Source organism: Meleagris gallopavo, chromosome 3 (assembly GCF_000146605.3).
Source record: "Meleagris gallopavo isolate NT-WF06-2002-E0010 breed Aviagen turkey brand Nicholas breeding stock chromosome 3, Turkey_5.1, whole genome shotgun sequence".
In the NCBI taxonomy this organism is placed as follows: domain Eukaryota; kingdom Metazoa; phylum Chordata; class Aves; order Galliformes; family Phasianidae; genus Meleagris; species Meleagris gallopavo.
This window is the reverse complement of record NC_015013.2, coordinates 59,820,415-59,836,264: the sequence shown is the minus strand read 5'-3', so window position 1 is coordinate 59,836,264 and position 15,850 is coordinate 59,820,415. Positions and strand designations below refer to the sequence as shown.

Here is a 15,850-nt window from a genome sequence, read left to right as displayed (position 1 = left end):
GTGGTCTTTGAGAGCCCTTCCAACGCAAACCGTTCTGCAGTTACACCGAGCCCGAATGGCCCGGCCTGCTGCTCTCAGCAGGAAGCGTTTGAAGTATCTCCTCCACACCCTCCTGGCAACGTTTTGTTTTTTTATTTTCTTCGGTAGTCACTCTGTGCTCATTTCTCACGGCAGGATGTGGTAAGCTTAGAGCTACCTGTTTGCCTGAAGCAACGCCGGTTGCTTCTACTCAGGGTGCCGTTTTCTGTGCTTCCTGCCACGCTTTCCTCCCCGCACATTTCCACAGGATGCCCCTCCAGAACGTCCCGGCCTGCCCGGGCAGCTGCAGGTAGCTGTGCCAAGATGTGGCAGTGAGCTCCAGGCATTCGCTGCGAGGGGGCTGGAAGAAAACAGAGGCTGTAGTTTGTGAAAACTGGGCAGAGAGCCGTCTGATGATCTGCTGTGGTTAATCTGATGTTATAGCTATGTAGGTCACTCCAAAAGTAATGCCTTCTATTTATTTCCATCGAAATGACAATAGATATAGAATCACAGAATCTCAGGGGTTGGAAGGGACTTCAGGAGATCATTGAGTCCAACCCCCGTGCTAAACCAAACACCCTACAATGGGTCGTACAGGTAGGCGTCCAGAGGGGATACAAAGAGCACTACAACACTATTTGATAGAGCAAATTCTCAGCTACAATGAAGGAGAGCCTGCACGTTGTGCTCATAAAAATTTCCAGAGGTGACGCACTGTCACTGTCACCACTGCTGAAACACCACCCACTGCCTCACTGTGCTCACATTCACTCTTTGGTCTCCATAAACATTCAGTGGGTCAATGGGTGCCATTTTTTCTGCACAGAAGAATTCAGTCTGACCCTTTGCTTCATATGCACTTCTATGTCAGATATCGTTTTGTCACACTACCCCTCTGCTGCCATCAGTCACATGGCAGCAACATGTAATGGAGTATCTGTGGGAAAGTTCAACCCTCCTACCATACCACCAACATCCGCCTCTGATTTGTTGGCCAATATCATAAAATAGCACTCACTACTTTTGGAGCAACCCTCATATCTTACAATAACCATCACCTTACAGTACATTCTGGAAAGTCTCTTCCTTCCCCTCTAGGGAAGGTGAGCAAAGGAATAAGGCAAAAATGTGCAGCCAAATGACACACATTTGATGAAACAGCAGAACCAAGGAGCCAAGCTGGTATGATTTCATGCAAGCTTCCTTTTGCTCTCTTAGTTTAAGAATTTTTCTGACATGTTTTTTAGGAATGCTGCTTTAGCCCATCATCCTCCCGAGTCCTGTGATGCAGCTATAATTCACTTCTGATCTTTGTCTGTTCTTTAGCCTACCACCACTTGCTGGAATCATAACCTCAAGCTGATTCAACAATTCCTGTTGGGTTGAACATTTCTCTTTCTGACTGATAGCTTCTTTAAAACTGTGCGATGATCCAAAATATCACAAACATGAAAAGCTGCCAGATTATTTAGTTCCTTTTTTATAGAAAGTTGAAGTACATCTAATCTTGGTTGTAACCTTCTGCTTCTGGTGAGTCTTGTATACTTGCAGCAGCACCTCCACATGAGTGCCCTTAGGGTGTCCTTGATCCATCTTCCACAGTTTGGACCCATCTTCCACCAGTAACTGTTTATAATGCAGCTGTACACAAAACTTTTTTCAGTATTGTTTCAAAGAGGCAAATCCTTGGGCAGCCTAGGAAGAGGTTCCCAGCACAGATCACTGCTTGCAGCTGTGGCCTTGGCCATGCCATGCCACTGCTCTGTGGAGCCCCTGGACATGTATGAATTCACTCTCATTTCTGAGCTACAGTTCTCTGCATTGCTCCCCTGCACAGCCCCAGTACAAGGCCCAACTGCCAGTGAGAAAGTTAGCTGCTTCCCCTCACTATGAGCAACTTTCATGTAAAGTAAAATCCTCTTAAAAATAAAAGAACAAAGACAACAATTACTTGCCATTAGAGTCAGTGTTTTTCTCATTGTAATTGAGCTGTACGAACAGTGTGTTTTTCTTTTGCTCTGGTATTCCCCTGTGAGGACATAAGTACACACTCAAGGTTCCTAATTCCACTCCATCTGTCATAGTAAGCACTGAGACTCAAAAACCTTTATAGGGTGAGGCTCGGTCCTTGCTGCTGCCGCAGCTGTTCTGTCTTCTGTTTGCTCTGTCATTTGTTTTCTCGCACCAATCCTTGCAGACGGGTTGGTTTGTTTAACTACACACAGGTCAATGTCTGAACAGCTCACCTAGAAGCACCAGCCAGACTGAAAGAGAAAACAAGGAAAAGTCAGGTGATGATGACATGATGCTTTAATGCAGAACAACATCAGCAGTCTGGTACACAGACTGAGGACAGACCCTTTGTATTTGTAGAGATGATGTGTTCTCCGCCCATATATGAGGTACCACTTAGTTTCCCACCGAGATGGGAAAAATATCACTTGTGAGGTCACCATTGCTTCTGCCTGCTTGCTGTCCCTGATTTCATTCTTTGTCACCTCATCTATTTGCATACCATCACCTTTCTTCCCTCTGCTCCTTTTTCCCCATAGCAACTCTGCCTCCATACATCCTACTTCACTTCCCACACCAAGAAGCTGCGCAGCAGTGCAGGCTGAACTTTAGAAGAAAACATTGCAAAGACAAAGAAGTTGTTAGCTGGTGTAGATTTGCAGTGAACTTTCTAGCAAAAGCTGGAAGAAAAACAGACAGAAACCACGGACAAAGGGAATAAAAGAAAATAAGGTTTTACAGTAGGGAGCAGAAAGCAAGTTACAAGAGGTGAACTTCCACGAAGGACTGTCTGTTCAGCAGACCAGATGATATACACTGGGGCTGGTTCGATCCCCCTCAACCACACACAAGCAAGATTATCCTGTGTACATCAAGGAATTAAATCAGCAATTACATGTCATAAGAAAAGCTTACTGTGACATGGCATTTGCTTGCACTAAATCTGGTTTTACGATGAGGTTCCTGTCTTGGGCACACAAATTCCCTTTTTTTTTTTTTCAGAGCTGTGCACCTGAAGGAATGGTAAAATTTGTCCTCAGGGAGCTAGCTAATTATTAATATTTCTTACGACATTGGCATTTTACAAGGTAAAGGTATTGAATTTGCTTTCCTTAGGAAAGGTAAACATGGGCATTTTAATGCACATATTGCATAAAAGGGAGCATTTAGATGCTTTATTGAACTCCCAGAACCTTGTTGACAGATTTCACCTTGGGATCCTTGTCTAACTCCATTGTGTTTCCAAGAGAAAATCCTCCTTTCCAAAGCACCACCATCAGACTCTCATGCCAACACCCAAAGCAGCACACGTAGACAAGAGCAGATGTTGCCTTTCTCATAGCCACTGCTTTAATCTGGTTCCAGTTGGTTGTACTTCTTATCTCACTGGATGCTTTCACTTTCAATCTTGACAGTGTTACGAGCAAATCTAGATCAAATTTTGCAGAATTTGAATCTCCCACAGAGGGATATTGAGGTGGGCTGCTCAGTTTCCCAAGTGTAGAAACAGACATGTTTCCAAGTCTTGGTTGTTGTTAAATAGTGGTCATTAGCAGCCTAATCCTGAGACATGGTGAATACCAATGAGCTGAGAGGATGAAGGTACTGCCAGGCTTGACGCATTTCAGGTCGTGCAAGCACCTAGCATAGTACCTAGCCAGAAGTAGCTCTCAGTGCAGTAGGTACAGTTCTTTTCCTGAAATGGCAAGTTGTAAGCCATTAAGCATGGGGTCTACAGCCTAGACAGCAGTCATTTTCTCTTCCTCCTTCCAAAAAGTTGGAGTCAAACTTGTTATTCTTTTATCATATTCCCCTATGCAGCTGCTGAGGCATATTGTGCTGCTGTTAGACATCTGAGTCTGTTCTCTGTTAAGTTCTGGGTTAGTTAGATCAGAGTTTCCACTGCTCTGCACTTTTTATTACTGGACAAACTGTAAAGTTCACGCATTCACACCACAAGCCTGTTTAATTTTTGCATACGAAGTAGAACCCTTTGTTTGCATTCAGAATTCCCTGTGCTTTGAGCTATTTGGCCCATGAAACACTGGCTATAACATGTAACTTTCAACCTCCACAAGCAGAATTAACTACAGTAATGGAAGCCTTTATATTCTTCAAATTTGTAGTAAAATACTTTAAAATAATAAAATATTTTGTATTTTTTCCATTAAGATTTAATCTCCATTCACATTTATAAAAGTATAAGCAAAAGTAGACTTAAGGCTTTACTTAGGGCATCTAACTTACCACCTCCTTAATTTTTGCATGCTGTAGTGATTAAAATGAAGATATCTAAGTTGAAATTGAGTCAATTTACCAAAGTTACAACTTAAGAAATCATCTCACTTAGGAAACAAATTTATTTAGCAAAGTGGAGCTTTTGCTGTTGTTCTTCTCCTTGTTCATTTTCTGTGGTTGTCGTTTTGGGGAACAAGAAAGTCCCTGTGTCAGATGTTTCCCATGACTTACCAGGAAGTACCAAGGATGAGGCAATAGTCTTTCCAGAAATACATCTCAAAACACATCACAAGTTATTGGAGGTGATGTTCTTTCCTTAAGACTGGAATTAGTGTATAAAAGTCTTTAAAAGTAAAGAATAAGAGTTTTGAGTTGGCAAGTGTAGAAGACTATAAGGAATCAAAGTGGAGGTAATTAATAGAGTTTATATGCAAAAAATCTTCTTTGTGTGTACCTAAAGCAGAAGAGCTGTTGCTTAATACTCGCTCTTCATTACCGCAGACAGTTTTGTTCAGCCCCAGCAGGAAGAACAGAGTGGGTGCCCACAGTTCTGACTGTTGTGCATGGATGTGTTCTGGACAAAGCGTTTCGAACACCAGTAGCTGCCCAGATCTGAGGTAGTGGCTTTGCTAGTGGGAACCACTGGGATTTTAGGAGAAATCTTTCTGCACACATGCTGGGAGACAGCTGCTATTGGATGTGTTTGGAGTCCTACAAAGTGACCGAGGCACAATATTAAGGGTAGGGATTAAGTCAACTTAAAGTTAAGTTAAGCCAATGTTAAAAATACCATTCTGTACTTCAGATTATTATCAGAGAGTATCTGTTTCTAAAGGGTTATTTGGGGAAACTGTCCATGGACTCTCTTATGTCAAGACTTGAAAGGCAGGGTTTGGGGCACACTTAGATATCCGCTATTTGCTTCTCCATCTTACTTGGACAGCTGCAGTAAAAAGGCCTGCAAAAAGGAGAGGGGATGGCAGAGGCTCACAAGAAGCTGCTTTGGCTGTGTTCCCATACCAGAGTGCCCACTTGCATCTCCTTCATTCACTCCCATGCCATTGCTTCTCTGTGCGTGAGACTGGGACTTGATACTTTCCATCATGTTTTTCCTTCATGGATCATGGCGCATCAGAGAGCCAGGGAAGAGCTTTAAGGGCCGAATGGGGAATAACACTCTTGGGATGGGTAGCTGGCTTCAATCCAAATATTCTTTGATCTGCAAGTTGTTACAAAACCAGCTGAAATTCTCAGCTCTGCTGACCCACATACAAAAAGATAAGCTCTCAGCTGCTTTTTCTCAGATTCTCATTTTTTTCAATCAGTTCCTGCTAGTTCACATGCTTCTTGAAATGAGGCACCAACACACACTGCTCTTGCTGCAAGTGCCTCTGTGTTATGTTATCTCACCTGCAACTCTTTTGTATTAATTCTTCAAAAGACTTTGTTTTTCATTAACAATATGACATGACTGACTCATGATCAGTGCATGATTCACTGCATACCCTGATTCTTTCTGTAAAATGGTTCTGATAAATGTATTCTCTTACCTTGTGATTGTAGGACCAAAGCATTGTATCTGCTGATTTCTAGACTTGCTTATTTCACAGCTTGTCAAGTTCATTGTGAACTACAAATTTCTCCCTCAAAGTGCTTGCAACAGCTTAGTATGTCCCCAACTTTAATAAATATAATCTTGCACGTAGCTGATGAGCAGACTGAGGACAGATGCCTGCATAACCTCATTTTGTAGGCTTTTGCAGTTTGGTGCTGACCAGCTGCTCCGCATGGTTACATAAGTGTGCTATAACTGTAGCTTTCTGAGCTAGGACAGCAGTATCTGATCTGTGTGTTGTTTGCTAGCTTGATTATAAAGTGTCATGTGAGAGGGTGCCAGAACTCATGAATGTCCAGATAAAATAGCTTCTTTTCATGTATGTGAACCATACATAAAAATGTATGAGCCAAATTTAGACAGAAGTAATTCCTTATAGGATGTCTTACTTTTGTATCAACAGTGTATCTCCCAAACTTTCTACTTTTTAGCCAGCTTTCTCCCATTGCACTCATTTACCAGAAGGTATCTTTTAATGCGTGTAACGAATTTGGTGGTAATGAAGGACCTTAGTATGATTTTATTTGAAATCCTCCCCTTAAAATTACAGCCACTGAGTCTTCCTTACACAGCTGTCTATGGCAGTCAGATCACAGTGGGACCTTTGCTTTGCTTTCTCCTCACTCCTGCTTTGTTGCCGTTGTTTGAGCAGATTCCTCCTGGCTTCTGGACCTCAGAGCAGGCACTCATGTTCTCAGAGTCCAATATTCCTCAAGAAGTAACAATATCAGTGTGTGCCTTGCGCACAACTCTACCCCATCTACTGTGTGAATGAGCCCAAGTGTGAAGCCAAAGCTTCACATGCAGTGTGTCTTGCTCATTGGCTCAGTTGTCTGCAATCATCTGGGATGTTCAGCACTCAAACTCTCTGTTTTTCTTTATTGGAGTAGTCTGATAAAAGGCAACAGAGTGACACTGCAGTTGTACCCTAATGCATCATCTGCTCAGCGGCACTTCTGGCATCAGAGGGCTCCTTAGTGAGCTGCTGCTGACACCTACTGCCAGAACCAGCCCAGCAAAGCTCAACAAGAGAGAGTTTCGGCCCTGTCCCGCATGGTTAATGGCATGTGGTTTTCGCTTCAGGCTGTCAGCGTTGTGCTTAAAGGCATAAATACCACCGATAATTTTATGGAAATAACACAGATTAGAAATTACAAAATCTCTGGGACAAAATCGTATTTTGTTTTTCTGGTAGAATTAGAGAAGGAAAAGAATTAATTGAAAATCATTACACATTGTTCTTCCACATTACATTTGTTCTACCATGATGCGAGCAAATGATTTTACTGCCTGGAGTAAATCAATTCTCCATCCTAATGGCTGCTGATGGGGTCCACCTAAGTGGGAAAAGAATGGTAGCCCAGGAGTTGTCTGGGCTTACTGACAGGGCTTTAAGCTAGATTTCAGATGGGAAATGTGTGATATCGAGTCTGCTCTTGACAAGGTGTGGGATAACACGGCCAAGCTGGATATACTAGGTCTAACCAGTTTCCAGCTCTTCAGGGAGTTAGTCAACAAAAACCCCTGGGAATCTGTCCTCAAGGACAAGGGAGCAGAGCAGAGCTGGCAGACCTTTCCTTAGTGCACAAGAAATCTTCATCCTCCAGTGTAGAAAGTCAGGAAAGGAAAGCAAGAGACTGGCATGGCTGGACAGGGCCTGCTGGTCAAACTGGAGAGCAAGAAGAAAAGGCAGTGGAAACATAAGAGGAGTACAGGGATGCTGCTGAGCTATGCAGGGATGGAGTCAGGAAGACCAAGGCTCAACTGGAACTGGACATGGCAACGGGTGCAAAGAAGGCTTCTACATGTACATCAATCAGAAGAGTAAAGACCAGAAGAGTGCACTCCTCCTAGTGAGCAATATAGACAGGCTGGTGACAAAGGACAGAGAGGGCTGAGGTATTCAACAATTTTTTTTGCCCCAGTCTTCACTAGTGACTGCTCTACACATCAAGCAGACAGTTTGGAAGGTGGGAGCTGGGGGAGCATTGCCCCTCCTGATGTAAGGGAAGATCAGGTTCATGACTGACTAAGGAACCAGAACATCCATAAGTCTTTGGGTCCTGATGAGATGCATCCCAGAGTCCTGAAGAAATTGGCTGACACAGTCAATAAGCTGACCTCAGTGATATTTGAGAAGTCACAGTGGTCAGGTGAAGTTCCTGGTGACTGCAAAAAAGGCAGTGTAGCACTCATGAACCTCTTGAGGTTCAATAAATGCAAGTGCAAGGTAATGCACTTGGGTTGTGGTAACCTGCACTATCAGTACAAGCTAGGGGATATAAGGATGGAGCACAGCCCTGCTGAATAGGGCTTGGGGGTACTGGTGGGTGGCAAGCTGGACATGAACCAACAATGTGCCTTCACAGCCCAGAAAACCCACTATATCCTGGGCCGCATCCAAAGAAGTGTAGCCAGCAGTTTGAGGAAGGTAATTGTGCTCCTCTACTCTGTGCTGGTGAGGCCTCACCTGGAGTACTGCATCCAGATATGGAGTCCTCAGTACAGGAGAGACATAGACCTGTTGGAGCACATCCAGAGGAGGGTCACAAAAATGATCCAAGGGATGGAACACCTCTCCTGTGTGGACAGGCTGAGAGAGCTGGGGCTGCTTGGCCTAGAGAAGGGAAGGCTCTGGAGATTTGATAGCAACCTTTCAGTATTTAAAGGGTGCTATAAGAAGGAAGGAGACAGAATTTTTAACAGGGTCTGTGGTGACAGAACAAGGGGGAAGGGTTTCAAGCATAAAAAGAAGGGAGATTTAGAGTGCATATAAGGAAGAGGTTTTTTACAATGAGGGCAGTGAGGCACTGGAACAAGTTGCCCAGAAAGCATCACAGAATCATAGAATGGCTCGGGTTGAAAGGGACCCCAAAGATCAAGTTCCAAGCCCTTGCCATGGAAAGGGCCACCAACCTCCATTAGATCAAGGCATTAGACCAAGTTGCCCAGGGCCCCATCCAACCTGGTCTTGAATACCTCCAGGGACAGAGCACCCACAGCATCTCTGGGCAGCCTGTTCCAGCACCTCACCACTCTCTGTGTGAAGAAATTCCCCCTAACATCCAAAGATGGTGGACGCTCTGTCCTTGCTGACATTCAAGGTCAGGCTGGGTGAGGCTCTGAACAACCTGGTGTAGCTGTAGGTGTCCCTGTTCATTGCAGGGGAGTTGGACTAGATGGGCTTTAAAAATCCCTTCTAACTCAAAAGATTCTATGATTCCATGAATGTCAAATGTCAAAGAGCTGTTATTTTTTAATAGGCAATACATCTTCATTCTTACTGAGAATGGCCTTACATCAGATTCAAGCAAAGTTTCACCTCAAAGCAATTCCTACACAGTATTGGGTTACATTTCTTTGTTTTTGCAAACTTCCTTTTTCAAGAACTTTAGGCATGTAAAATGGACTAAGAATCTTTTTAGATGCCTACTTCTATCTATCTATCATACACCTTTTATTGCCAGCTATTGCTGCTAGTGCTAAGGGTGTCTATGCCTGTGAGTTGCTAAAGATAAGTGCAATAAACCAGTCCAAAGGGTGCCTCTAGTTTATATTTCAGCTGTAATAACATGTAGGTTAAAATCCTCAGGATAAATCTGGGGACACAGTGGTTTCGATTCTACATTTCCACCCAGCTCATTCCCTCCCATCATTCCATTCTTGAATACAAGGTTCTCTTGTGTGTCTTCAAATCTGAAAATACAAGCTCTTTGCCTCTCAAATACTTCAAAATTTAAGCACAATCACAAGTCAGCATCAGTGCCCTGTATGCTCTGTAAGAAGCATTCCTTGTCTGTGCCATTAATTTATATCCTCGGCTTGAGAATTCATCTGTACTGGATATGGCTGCTCGTTCGTCTCTTCTAAACTGAGCATTTGCAGAGAATTCCACTAAGGAGCAGGCACATGATCAGGACATACAGAGACTGAAGTACACCTTTAAAGGCTGCTGAGATCAGTGACTGCATGCTCTGTGAACATACAAATCAATACGGCAGTGAGTGCGTTAGTTGCTCAACCTATTTTATTTTGAGGCATTTATCTCTTAGTATAATGGGATTGCACCATTATAACTAATACTCTAATACTGCCAATTTGTATTTGACAGAGTGCTATGGAAAGCAGATAAATATTCACAGTAAGTGCCACTGAGATTTCTGTGTAATCAGGTTACACATCTAAGCTAATAACACTTACATTCTCCTCTTTTTTAATGGCTGACTGCCCTAAAGATCGATTTCTATTGATGGTTGCAGGACATTGCCAGTTCTGATGAATCAATTTTGTTAATTGTCTCCTCTAATGCTAGCAATGAGTCTCAAAGAGATAATTCAGGATAAAAAATGCAGAGCCCTAATTTTGAGAAGGAGTTTGCGTGTGAAATCAATTAAATTGGCTTGCAAGATGGGGCCTAGGAACCACATTTTGATCCAAGAAGCAAAATAAAAACCTAGGTTAAAAAAAAAAGAAAAAAAGAAAAGCAAATGAGCAAAACAGAGCAGCCATTGAGCAGCTTGTCTTGCATGCAGAGGTTGTTCCTGCTCTGAACGGAAAGGGAAGGAAGGAGGCAGCTGGAGCCTTGCTCCAACTGGGCCAGGCTGTACCTGCACAAACACCAGCAATTTTGACTTTGCATCAGCAAAGTCTTTAATGGGTAATTGGGTAGCTGTAATTAGCAGTAGAATTAGAATGTCTGTCTCGTACTTCCTTTTGGCATGTTGTTTTTATGCTTGCTTTTTGCTAATACATACCTAGCTCATTTTGAGCAGCCTAGACTTGGCTTTGTATACAGGAATGCCATGGTGTTCACAAGGTGCACCTACCAGTGCAGGAAGGCCAGAACCTGTTGCAGTGGCAGCAGCTCAAGCTGTGTCCAGGTAGAAGCACAGAAGAAGAGTTTTTCAGTTTGGAAGCCATCAGGAGGCTGTAGAAGAGGGATATGGAGGATGTCGTGTTGGATGAATCCAGGTCAGGCGTTACCAACCCAATCCCACACAAAAAGTCAGATGCTGTTTCTAAACATCATCAGCTTGCCACTAATTACCCCAAACCTTGATGAAGGCTGACCTGAAGCTGCTCACTGGTGATTCCTGTCCTTCTGGAGCACTTTGCTTGGCTGCACCTTGCGGACAAAGACATGGGCCTGGGCTGTGGCACACTTCTGGCACACTGCAGTGAACTTGGCTGCTTATGCTCTGGTTATTGGTGTTAACCTGCCACAAGCAATTGCAGCAAAGTACAGGTAGTCCAGGCTTGGAATGTAGAATTGGCTTAAAGAGAGTGATAAAAATAAGGTGTTTTGAGCTGCTCCATGTCATGAGGCACCACCAGACTGTTAGCTGTTCTCTATCCATAACACAGGGTATGGAGAGCACTCAGCTTTGTACACAGTTGAGGCTGATGGCTGATGACAATTTTCACTTCTGACAAAATAGAGTATCTTCTATTTCATCATCATCCTCAACACATTGCCCAAACCTTTTATTTATATTTAGCTAGAAATCCCTTCACAGGACACTTCTGCCATTGCTCTTCTAAAGGCTCTCACAGAAACAAGTCCCTCTGGGAAGTAACTGCTTCCCTCTAGGGATAAGCCCTTCCTGAGGGTGTAGGATGAGGAAGAGAGAGAACAGCTTGGATGAAGATCATACTTAACATTTAAAAATTACATCCTCAGCCTGAAGTGGTTGCCTGGATATTGTTGCTGGCAGTGCATCATCTGCAAAGTACCATGGGTTCAGATAAATCCTGTTGTTGAAGTAATCGCTCTTCTGAGCCATTGTAAATAGATATAACTTTGTGACAATGGTGATCACCTAACATATGAAAGTAATCCTCCTCCACCTGACTGTGATGCTGCTGTTCACTTTGCCTGTGAAAACGCTGTGGTTGTTGCTGTGATCTCTGATAGGACTCAGTGCTACACTTCCAAAGGATATCTAATGTGACAGATCCTGTATTTCATGAGTTCTCCTCTAAAACTGCTCAAAGGTTTAGTTACTTGCATTATATGTATTCAGTCATACAAAACAAAACTTCCCTATCCTGTTTGCTAAATACAGCATACACCGCTTGTAAACAAATTTGTATTTAATCTGCATAAATCGTTAGCTTGCCAAACCATTGTGATTATTATCAAAGATTCTGTGATGAAAATTTATAGCTGCAGAAATCAGCTGGGCAATCAATCTTGATGAAGTCAGTGTATAGCTAGAATACTTACAGACAGCATTAATCTAAAACACGTTAGTTAGGATCAAGTCACCATAAAACCTGGATTCTTCTATTGAATAATATTTGTCTGCAAAGTTCATGCAGGGAGGAAGAAATGAGAAACACTTTTGACTTTACAGTCATAATTTTTCAAGCACTTTCATAAAAACATCTGGTTAGAGAAGTAAATAAAACATCAAAACTTCTGTCAGTTTTGACAATAAAAGCTAATTATTCCACTGGATTGCTACTTATTATTTAATAGCAAATACTAGTAAGCAATGACAAAGTGTCTACTCCAGAGGCTGCTGATGTTATGGAAAAGCTCTTAGACATTCCCTCAAAATGTGGGCTGGGTCACAACAGGATTGTCACTTTCTGACACCTGCTGAATGATCTTCATTCTCCATGGCTCCCATACAACTTCACAGTGGACAGAAGCTTTCCTATTTGCATCTGCATTCCTGTATCTCACAGGGAAGGCTATGGAGTGAGTGAGCACAGACTGCTGATGTATTCCCAGGCACAAGGCACATGGCAGGATTATGTAGTTTGCGATGCTGCTACCCTACTGTCATGCACGTAAATAACAGTTAGTAGCAAGCAAGAATGAAAATCTGTCTCATAAATTTTACCATCTCTCCCAGCCTGTCCCAGATTTTGAAAGATCAGAAAACAGATTATACTGTGGAATATATATCTTTACACCCAAATACATATTTTCTATGCTTGACAAATTATTGTAACTGAGAGGGAATGAACATGCTCAGCTCCACCGACTTGGCTGGAAGGTGGAAGTGCTCAGTCTGTCACAGGGCCAGGCCTGGAGACATCTTTTATCTTAAAGCCTGTGACAAAGCACACAAACAGAATATTTCTGTATGCATTAATCATCTACATACTTACAATTTAAATGTCTGTTGCATAAATTACTTTTAATGGATTAATGAAAGTGAAACCCACTGTTTGCACTGGGAAGTGCAAGCAAAATACATTTTTATTATTTCTATGCTGTCTAATTTTAAAACAGAATAACCAAGCCCCTGGGATGCTCATCAGTTGTTCGCTTTGTAGCACTGAGGTAACAGAGGAGGAAAGCAGAAGGAAGGAAACCCTAATCATTCTTGTGCTTTTATTTGTGCGATTGGGTGGCTCTGGTACTTGGCAATGCTGTCGAGTGTGGCAAACTTAGCGAGGTGCTGTCTTGTCTTCCAGAATGTCCAGTTTTGTTTTCCTTTGTAGAAAAGATAAATCCCTTTCAGGAATGGTTATGAGAGAACTTAAAAGCCCAGAGTAACCCCTCTTGAGATCACTACATGGATGTGCTGCCAGCTGCAGTAATTAGACTGGAAATTCTGAGCACTTTTTCCTCTGACTTTTGTCAGAAACTTTAAATAGAATAAAATAGCCTGATCATTTCAGGGCTAACCAGAAGTTAAGGCATATTATTAAGGGCATTGTTTAAATGCCTCTTCAACACCAACAAGCATGGGGAGTTAACACCTCTCTAGGAAGCCTGTTCCACTGTTTGACCACCCTCAGTAAAAAAATGATTCCTAATACCCGGTCTGATGCTCTTCTGGCACAGATCTGTGCATTCCCACACTGCCATCAGTTCCCAGAAGCAGAGCCCAGCACCTCCCTCTGCTTCTCCCTTCAGGGAGCAGTGAGGCCTTCTCTCCCCCAGCCTGCACAACACAATGCCATCAACCTCCCCTCACAGGACATGCTTTCAGCACTGTTAGCTGCTTTGTTGCCCTCCTCTGCATGCTTTCAAGGATGTTAACATCTTCCTTATATTGGAGAAACCAGAACTGCATGCAATATTCCAGGTCAGGCTACACCAATGCTAAAAGAAGTGGGACAGTCACCTCTTTTGGCTGGCTGGCTATTCTGTGCTTAATGCACCCCAAAATGTGGTTTTCCCTCATAGCTGCCAGAGCACACTGCTGGTTCACATTGAGCTGCTGACACCAACACCCCAGGTCCCTTTCTGCTTTCTTGCCAGTTGTCTCCCAGCCTGTGCACATTTCAGATGGCTACTGCAGATAAGGGCTGCGCCAGTCATGCTCCCTCGTTATCAGCATGGTGACATCAGCAGGAGGGATCACTGGTGCTAATGCCTCACCTTGAGGCCTCCCATGTACTGCCTGTGTGCTATCAGCAACCAGCAGCTGAGCCACACCTCTGTGTCCTCTGCTCACCCCTGGGGTAGCGCATGGCCTAGTTGTGGGGACAGCAAGCCCCACTGGGGTGGGGGAGCCCCAGCAGCCCCAGGGCAAAAAGTGGGACAAGTGACACCCCATCAGGCCTGGCTCTGCTGCCTCATACAACCCAGGTGCAAGGCAGTGTCTGCCTGCCATGCTTGCAGAGGATTTGGCTGAGGGGGACAGGCAGCTCCGGAGATGATCGTTGGAAACCTCCACAGCTGGAAAGCCCTTGGGACTCACCCCCTATATTGGGTTTACGTGGCAAGGTTTTGGTCGTGATGGGGCTGCATGGTTGGCCTCTGGGAGCAGGGCCCAGCACTGCTCCGTGTCAGATCAGAGCCAGCTCCAGCTGCTCCAGAAGGCACCTGCCACTGCCAGAGCTGAGCCATGAGTGATGTTGGGTGCGCTCTGGGAAAGCAGATTTAAGGAAAGGAAACACTGCTGGGCAACAGCAGCTGGGAGAAATAGGAGAGAAACAGCCCTGCGACCATCAAAGTCAGTGCAGGAGGAGGGCAGGAGGTGGTCCAGGCACAGACCAGAAGTTCCCTGCAGCCCAAGAGAGGCCCATGGTGGAGAAAGTTGTCCCCCTGCAGCCCATGGACACCATGCAGAGAAGTGCTCCAGGGAGCCATGGAAGAGCCCAGGGGGCAGCAGTGCATGTGGCTGAAGGAGCCACAGCCAACGGAGACCCCCAGCAGGAGCCACGGGGCCTTTTGCTGCAACAGTGCATGCCTGAAGGCTGGGCCCCACAGTACAGACCCACATTGGAGAGGTGCTGGGAGAGCTGCAGTCTGTGGGAAGCCCATGGGGGAATCAGCTGGGGAAGGATGGCATCTCATGGGAGGCACCCACATGCAGCAGGGGCAGAGACTCACTGTGGAGGAGTGGCTGTCCCTATTTTCCTGTGCTGCTCAGAGGTAGAACAGGGTGGAAGAGAAGGAAGGTGGTTTTAGTTTGCTTTTGGTTCTCACTACTGTACTCTGTTAGTCATAGATAATAAATTGCATTGCTCTCCTATGCTGTGCGTTCAGCCCATGCCAATAAGCAGTGAGTGATCTCAACCCACGAGCCCTTTCTCACAGTACGTTCTCCCCCCGTTCCTATGAGGGCAGTGACCACAGCGCAGCGGAGCTGAGCAGCTCAGGACGTGACACGACCACAGTGCTGCCCGCAGCGGTGAGCGAGGGCCGCGTCCAGCCGCCCCGTCTGCCCCTCGCCGTCAGCCCGCACCTGCTGGAGCCGAGGGCGACCGGTGCTGAGGGGAGGTGACGCGTGGCCGCCACCCCGATCCCGGCACGTAGCCCGGAAGCGCAACGACTGCTTGCAAAACCGCCGACCCGCGCTCTTTTCGACGCCGACCTCCTCGGCCCACCCGGGACGGACTACCCGTCCCAGCAGCCCCGCGGGGCGGTGCAGCGGGCTCGGCTCGCTCCGCCCCACGCTCTCCCTGTCCCGCCGCGCTGCACGACGGTCCTCATAGTCCGCGCTCCGTCTGTGCTGCGGGTCGCGGCGCCGGGGAAGACTACAGCTCCCAACG

The 15,850-nt window shown here is 45.0% G+C and overlaps 1 long non-coding RNA gene across 1 annotated transcript; it reads right to left on the bottom strand.

The window, feature by feature from the left end:
- Positions 1 to 881: 881 nt before the first annotated feature.
- On the bottom strand, positions 882 to 15,844 carry LOC116216474. The gene is made up of 3 exons (XR_004159277.1): positions 15,544 to 15,844; positions 10,714 to 13,337; positions 882 to 2,285 (listed from the first exon to the last, which is right to left on the bottom strand). It is a non-coding gene; the product is annotated as an uncharacterized LOC116216474 (long non-coding RNA).
- Between the last annotated feature and the right edge of the window lie 6 nt (positions 15,845 to 15,850).